Raw genomic sequence first — 8,146 nt, forward strand, 5'->3', positions numbered from 1 at the left:
GAATAAGAGACGGCCCTGTTTTTCTAAGCTGACAGTAAATATCCACAGCCGATTTTACTGTAGCCTTAATAATAAATAAGAGACAGCCCTGTTTTTTAAGCTGACAGTAAATATCCACAGCCGTTAATAATGAATAAGAGACGGCCCTGTTTTTCTAAGCTGACAGTAAATATCCACAGCCGATTTTACTGTAGCCTTAATAATAAATAAGAGACAGCCCTGTTTTTTAAGCTGACAGTAAATATCCACAGCCGTTAATAATGAATAAGAGACGGCCCTGTTTTTCTAAGCTGACAGTAAATATCCACAGCCGATTTTACTGTAGCCTTAATAATAAATAAGAGACAGCCCTGTTTTTTAAGCTGACAGTAAATATCCACAGCCGTTAATAATGAATAAGAGACGGCCCTGTTTTTCTAAGCTGACGGTAAATATCCACAGCCGTTAATAATGAATAAGAGACGGCCCTGTTTTTCTAAGCTGACAGTAAATATCCACAGCCGATTTTACTGTAGCCTTAATAATAAATAAGAGACAGCCCTGTTTTTTAAGCTGACAGTAAATATCCACAGCCGTTAATAATGAATAAGAGACGGCCCTGTTTTTCTAAGCTGACAGTAAATATCCACAGCCGATTTTACTGTAGCCTTAATAATAAATAAGAGACAGCCCTGTTTTTTAAGCTGACAGTAAATATCCACAGCCGTTAATAATGAATAAGAGACGGCCCTGTTTTTCTAAGCTGACAGTAAATATCCACAGCCGATTTTACTGTAGCCTTAATAATAAATAAGAGACAGCCCTGTTTTTTAAGCTGACAGTAAATATCCACAGCCGTTAATAATGAATAAGAGACGGCCCTGTTTTTCTAAGCTGACAGTAAATATCCACAGCCGATTTTACTGTAGCCTTAATAATAAATAAGAGACAGCCCTGTTTTTTAAGCTGACAGTAAATATCCACAGCCGTTAATAATGAATAAGAGACGGCCCTGTTTTTCTAAGCTGACAGTAAATATCCACAGCCGATTTTACTGTAGCCTTAATAATAAATAAGAGACAGCCCTGTTTTTTAAGCTGACAGTAAATATCCACAGCCGTTAATAATGAATAAGAGACGGCCCTGTTTTTCTAAGCTGACAGTAAATATCCACAGCCGATTTTACTGTAGCCTTAATAATAAATAAGAGACAGCCCTGTTTTTTAAGCTGACAGTAAATATCCACAGCCGTTAATAATGAATAAGAGACGGCCCTGTTTTTCTAAGCTGACAGTAAATATCCACAGCCGATTTTACTGTAGCCTTAATAATAAATAAGAGACAGCCCTGTTTTTTAAGCTGACAGTAAATATCCACAGCCGTTAATAATAAATAAGAGACAGCCCTGTTTTTTAAGCTGACAGTAAATATCCACAGCCGTTAATAATGAATAAGAGACGGCCCTGTTTTTCTAAGCTGACAGTAAATATCCACAGCCGATTTTACTGTAGCCTTAATAATAAATAAGAGACAGCCCTGTTTTTTAAGCTGACAGTAAATATCCACAGCCGTTAATAATGAATAAGAGACGGCCCTGTTTTTCTAAGCTGACGGTAAATATCCACAGCCGTTAATAATGAATAAGAGACGGCCCTGTTTTTCTAAGCTGACGGTAAATATCCACAGCCGATTTTACTGTAGCCTTAATAATAAATAAGAGACAGCCCTGTTTTTTAAGCTGACAGTAAATATCCACAGCCGTTAATAATGAATAAGAGACGGCCCTGTTTTTCTAAGCTGACAGTAAATATCCACAGCCGATTTTACTGTAGCCTTAATAATAAATAAGAGACAGCCCTGTTTTTTAAGCTGACAGTAAATATCCACAGCCGTTAATAATGAATAAGAGACGGCCCTGTTTTTCTAAGCTGACAGTAAATATCCACAGCCGATTTTACTGTAGCCTTAATAATAAATAAGAGACAGCCCTGTTTTTTAAGCTGACAGTAAATATCCACAGCCGTTAATAATGAATAAGAGACGGCCCTGTTTTTCTAAGCTGACAGTAAATATCCACAGCCGATTTTACTGTAGCCTTAATAATAAATAAGAGACAGCCCTGTTTTTTAAGCTGACAGTAAATATCCACAGCCGTTAATAATGAATAAGAGACGGCCCTGTTTTTCTAAGCTGACAGTAAATATCCACAGCCGATTTTACTGTAGCCTTAATAATAAATAAGAGACAGCCCTGTTTTTTAAGCTGACAGTAAATATCCACAGCCGTTAATAATGAATAAGAGACGGCCCTGTTTTTCTAAGCTGACAGTAAATATCCACAGCCGATTTTACTGTAGCCTTAATAATAAATAAGAGACAGCCCTGTTTTTTAAGCTGACAGTAAATATCCACAGCCGTTAATAATGAATAAGAGACGGCCCTGTTTTTCTAAGCTGACAGTAAATATCCACAGCCGATTTTACTGTAGCCTTAATAATAAATAAGAGACAGCCCTGTTTTTTAAGCTGACAGTAAATATCCACAGCCGTTAATAATGAATAAGAGACGGCCCTGTTTTTCTAAGCTGACAGTAAATATCCACAGCCGATTTTACTGTAGCCTTAATAATAAATAAGAGACAGCCCTGTTTTTTAAGCTGACAGTAAATATCCACAGCCGTTAATAATGAATAAGAGACGGCCCTGTTTTTCTAAGCTGACAGTAAATATCCACAGCCGATTTTACTGTAGCCTTAATAATAAATAAGAGACAGCCCTGTTTTTTAAGCTGACAGTAAATATCCACAGCCGTTAATAATGAATAAGAGACGGCCCTGTTTTTCTAAGCTGACAGTAAATATCCACAGCCGATTTTACTGTAGCCTTAATAATAAATAAGAGACAGCCCTGTTTTTTAAGCTGACAGTAAATATCCACAGCCGTTAATAATGAATAAGAGACGGCCCTGTTTTTCTAAGCTGACAGTAAATATCCACAGCCGATTTTACTGTAGCCTTAATAATAAATAAGAGACAGCCCTGTTTTTTAAGCTGACAGTAAATATCCACAGCCGTTAATAATGAATAAGAGACGGCCCTGTTTTTCTAAGCTGACAGTAAATATCCACAGCCGATTTTACTGTAGCCTTAATAATAAATAAGAGACAGCCCTGTTTTTTAAGCTGACAGTAAATATCCACAGCCGTTAATAATGAATAAGAGACGGCCCTGTTTTTCTAAGCTGACAGTAAATATCCACAGCCGATTTTACTGTAGCCTTAATAATAAATAAGAGACAGCCCTGTTTTTTAAGCTGACAGTAAATATCCACAGCCGTTAATAATGAATAAGAGACGGCCCTGTTTTTCTAAGCTGACGGTAAATATCCACAGCCGTTAATAATGAATAAGAGACGGCCCTGTTTTTCTAAGCTGACGGTAAATATCCACAGCCGTTAATAATGAATAAGAGACGGCCCTGTTTTTCTAAGCTGACGGTAAATATCCACAGCCGTTAATAATGAATAAGAGACGGCCCTGTTTTTCTAAGCTGACGGTAAATATCCACAGCCGTTAATAATGAATAAGAGACGGCCCTGTTTTTCTAAGCTGACGGTAAATATCCACAGCCGTTAATAATGAATAAGAGACGGCCCTGTTTTTCTAAGCTGACGGTAAATATCCACAGCCGTTAATAATGAATAAGAGACGGCCCTGTTTTTCTAAGCTGACGGTAAATATCCACAGCCGTTAATAATGAATAAGAGACGGCCCTGTTTTTCTAAGCTGACGGTAAATATCCACAGCCGTTAATAATGAATAAGAGACGGCCCTGTTTTTCTAAGCTGACGGTAAATATCCACAGCCGTTAATAATGAATAAGAGACGGCCCTGTTTTTCTAAGCTGACGGTAAATATCCACAGCCGTTAATAATGAATAAGAGACGGCCCTGTTTTTCTAAGCTGACGGTAAATATCCACAGCCGTTAATAATGAATAAGAGACGGCCCTGTTTTTCTAAGCTGACGGTAAATATCCACAGCCGTTAATAATGAATAAGAGACGGCCCTGTTTTTCTAAGCTGACGGTAAATATCCACAGCCGTTAATAATGAATAAGAGACGGCCCTGTTTTTCTAAGCTGACGGTAAATATCCACAGCCGTTAATAATGAATAAGAGACGGCCCTGTTTTTCTAAGCTGACGGTAAATATCCACAGCCGTTAATAATGAATAAGAGACGGCCCTGTTTTTCTAAGCTGACGGTAAATATCCACAGCCGTTAATAATGAATAAGAGACGGCCCTGTTTTTCTAAGCTGACGGTAAATATCCACAGCCGTTAATAATGAATAAGAGACGGCCCTGTTTTTCTAAGCTGACGGTAAATATCCACAGCCGTTAATAATGAATAAGAGACGGCCCTGTTTTTCTAAGCTGACGGTAAATATCCACAGCCGTTAATAATGAATAAGAGACGGCCCTGTTTTTCTAAGCTGACGGTAAATATCCACAGCCGTTAATAATGAATAAGAGACGGGCCTGTTTTTCTAAGCTGACGGTAAATATCCACAGCCGTAAATAATAAATAAGAGACAGGCCTGTTTTTCTATGCTAACGGTAAATATCCGCAGCCGATTTTACCAGAACCTTTATGATAGATAAGAGACAGCCCTGTTTTTTTAAGCTGACGGTAAATATCCACAGCCGATACTATTGCAGCCTTTAGAATCATCAAAAGTCAGACCTGTTTTTTTAAGCTGATGGTAAATATCCACAGCCGATACTATTGGAGCCTTTAGAATCATCAAAAGTCAGACCTGTTTTTTTAAGCTGACGGTAAATCTCCGCAGCCGATACTATTGGAGCGTTTATAATTGGCTGAAGTATTTTAGTTATGACCTCTGGATTACTGGAGGCCAATCACAGATTACCAAAAAATTCTTCTTCACCCAAGGGGTTACTGCACTGTAATTGTTCAGTGGCCACTTTCCTCTTGGCAAGGGTAGAAGAGAATCTTTAGGTATGGTAAGCAGCTCTTCTAGGAGAAGGACACTCCAAAATCAAACCAGTGTTCTCTAGTCTTGGGTAGTGCCATAGCCTCTGTACCATGGCCTTCCACTGTCTTAGATTAGAGTTTTCTTGCTTGAGGGTACACTCGAGCACACTCTCCTATCTTATTTCTCTTCCTCTTTTTTTATTAAAGTTTTTATAGTTTATATAGGAGATATTTATTGTTACTCTTCTTAAAATATTTTATTTTCCTTTTTTCCTTTCCTCACTGAGCTATTTTCCCTGTTGGAGCCCCTGGGCTTATAGCAACCTGCTTTTCCAACTAAGGTTGTAGCTTAGTAAATAATAATAATAATAATAATAATAATAATAATAATAATAATAATAATAATAATAATAATGGCAGCATCCATTCACTCTCAGATCCAAAGAAACGAGCTTAGTATAGTTCCTTCATCGTCTCCTCATGATTCCCATAAAAACAAGGGTTCATTATCACAAGTGAATGTGTTTTGATGGATCTTTGAGATAATGAAAATAAGACAAAAGCAGGAAATAAAGAAAATGAGAGACAGGGAGAGTGAGTGGGAGGGCGCTAGAATAGTTATGAGGGAGACAGGAAAGGGCGAGGTGACAGAAGGAACGTAAGGACATTAAAACAAGAGAGCCATTTCGTATGATGTGTTAACAGGTGATAAAGGCGCCTAGGACTCCTTGACTTATGCGAGCGACATTTTTATTAAGATGGGAATATCCTTGGGAAAATGGATATTCTCTCTCTCTCTCTCTCTCTCCTCTCTCTCTCTCTCTCTCTCTCTCTCTCTCTCTCTCTCTCTCTCTCTCTCTCTCTCTCTCTCTCTCTCTCTCCATAGATAGATCAATCTCTCTCTCAGGTTAATATAACTATTATCATAAATACTATTTGAAGGTTGGAAATTTTCCTTTTTATCAATAAATGTACATTTACAATTATTATATTTTATAACATTGTATAAACATCAAAATATATTTAAATGAATATATTTTGTAATCAATATATTCACAATCAAATACTTGCATATTATACTCTCTCTTGTACTTAGAAATATAATTGTAAATACAATTTGAATGATTGAAACTCAAAATACTATCTCTCTCTCTCTCTCTCTCTCTCTCTCTCTCTCTCTCTCCTCTCTCTCTCTCTCTCTCTCTCTCTCTCTCTCTCTCGTTGTTGCAAGGGACCAACTTTCCCATTTAGTTTTTAATGAAGTCCAGAAACTGTAATTCAGTTATAGCCTGTTGAACTGAAGGTCCCAAGTTTAATCTCCCTGAAGTTTAGTAGTTAATGAAATAATAGTGTTGTTTCTAAAATGCCAATTAACAGGGCAGTGTTCTACACACACACACGCACACACACACACACACACACACACACACACACACACACACACATATATATATATATATATATATATATATATATATATATATATATATATATATATATATATATATATATATATATATATATATATATATATGTATATAATATATATATATATATATATATATATATATATATATATATATATATGTGTGTGTGTGTATATATATATATATATATATATATATATATATATATATATATATATATATATATATATATATATATATATATATATATTACTAGCTAAGCTACAACCCTACCTGGAAAAGCAAGATGCTAGAAGCACAAGGACCCCAATAGGGAAAATAGCCCAGTGAGGAAAGGAAATGTGGAAATAAATAAACTATATGAGACGTAATGAACAATTGAAATAAAATATTTTGTTAACAGTAATAACATTAAAATAGATCTTTCATATATAAACTATAACAACTTCCAAATCCAAGAGGAAGAGAAAGAATGAAGAGAAATAAGATAGAATAATGTGCCCGAGTGTATATATATATATATATATATATATATATATATATATATATATATATATATATATATATATATATGGGTGTGTGTGAAATTATACAGTGTATTTTAAATGTAAATAAAAGACAAAAATTTATTTGGGGAGATATGTGGTGTTGCGCTAAGTGGTAAAAAAATTATTTCCATGTTTTCTTTCCTCACTGGGCTATTTCTCCCTTTAGGAGCTCTTATAGGGCTTATAGCATCTTGCTTTTCCAATTAGGGTTGTAGCTTAGCTTGTAATAATAATAATAATAATAATAATAATAATAATAATAATAATAATAATAATAATGATAATAATAATAATATTTAATAATAATAATAATAATGATAATATCATAATGATAATAACAATAATAATAATAAGGATAATATTATTATTATTATTATTATTATTATTATTATTATTATTATTATTATTATTATTATTACTATTATTAATAATAATAATAATAATAATAATAATAATAATAATAATAATAATAATAATAATAATAATAATAGTAGTAGCAGCAATAATAATAATAATAATAATAATAATAATAATAATAATAATAATAATAATAATAATAACTAGTACGTTAAAAAATATATCACGAGGATAGGTAGACCCAGAAATAACTAAATAAATAAAAGTCAGAAAAATAATACAGAGAAACACCACTAAAATTGACTCCGCTTCAGTATGTGTATGGTGTTCCAACGTCCTACTGATGAGCCCTTTTGCGTACGAAGCTGCTAATATTTTGAAAGCTTTTTCAAAACTGATGACTGAATAAGAAGCTTCAAATTGAGATAAGGGAAATATACAATTACAATTAAGTTTAGCTGCCTGGTATAATGTAACAGTATGACTCGTTAGGAACGAAGTAGTGAGGCTGAGAACGGGTGTACGAAATGAGTTAGCAGCTAGAGTGGATATGAATGTGTTGAGGTGGTTTGGCCATGTTGAGAGAATGGAAAATGGCTGTCGGCTAAAGGTTGTAACAGTATGACTTATTAGGAACGAAGTGGTGAGAGTGAGAACGGGTGTAAGAAATGAGTTAGCAGCTAGAGTGGATATGAATGTGTTGCGGTGGTTTGGCCATGTTGAGAGAATGGGAAATGCTGTCTGCTAAAGAAGGTGATGAATGCAAGAGTTGATGGGAGAAGTACAAGAGGAAGGCCAAGGTTTGGGTGGATGGATGGAGTGAAGGAAGCTCTGGGTGATAG

The sequence above is a fragment of the Palaemon carinicauda genome, chromosome 29 (genome assembly GCF_036898095.1).
Source record: "Palaemon carinicauda isolate YSFRI2023 chromosome 29, ASM3689809v2, whole genome shotgun sequence".
In the NCBI taxonomy this organism is placed as follows: domain Eukaryota; kingdom Metazoa; phylum Arthropoda; class Malacostraca; order Decapoda; family Palaemonidae; genus Palaemon; species Palaemon carinicauda.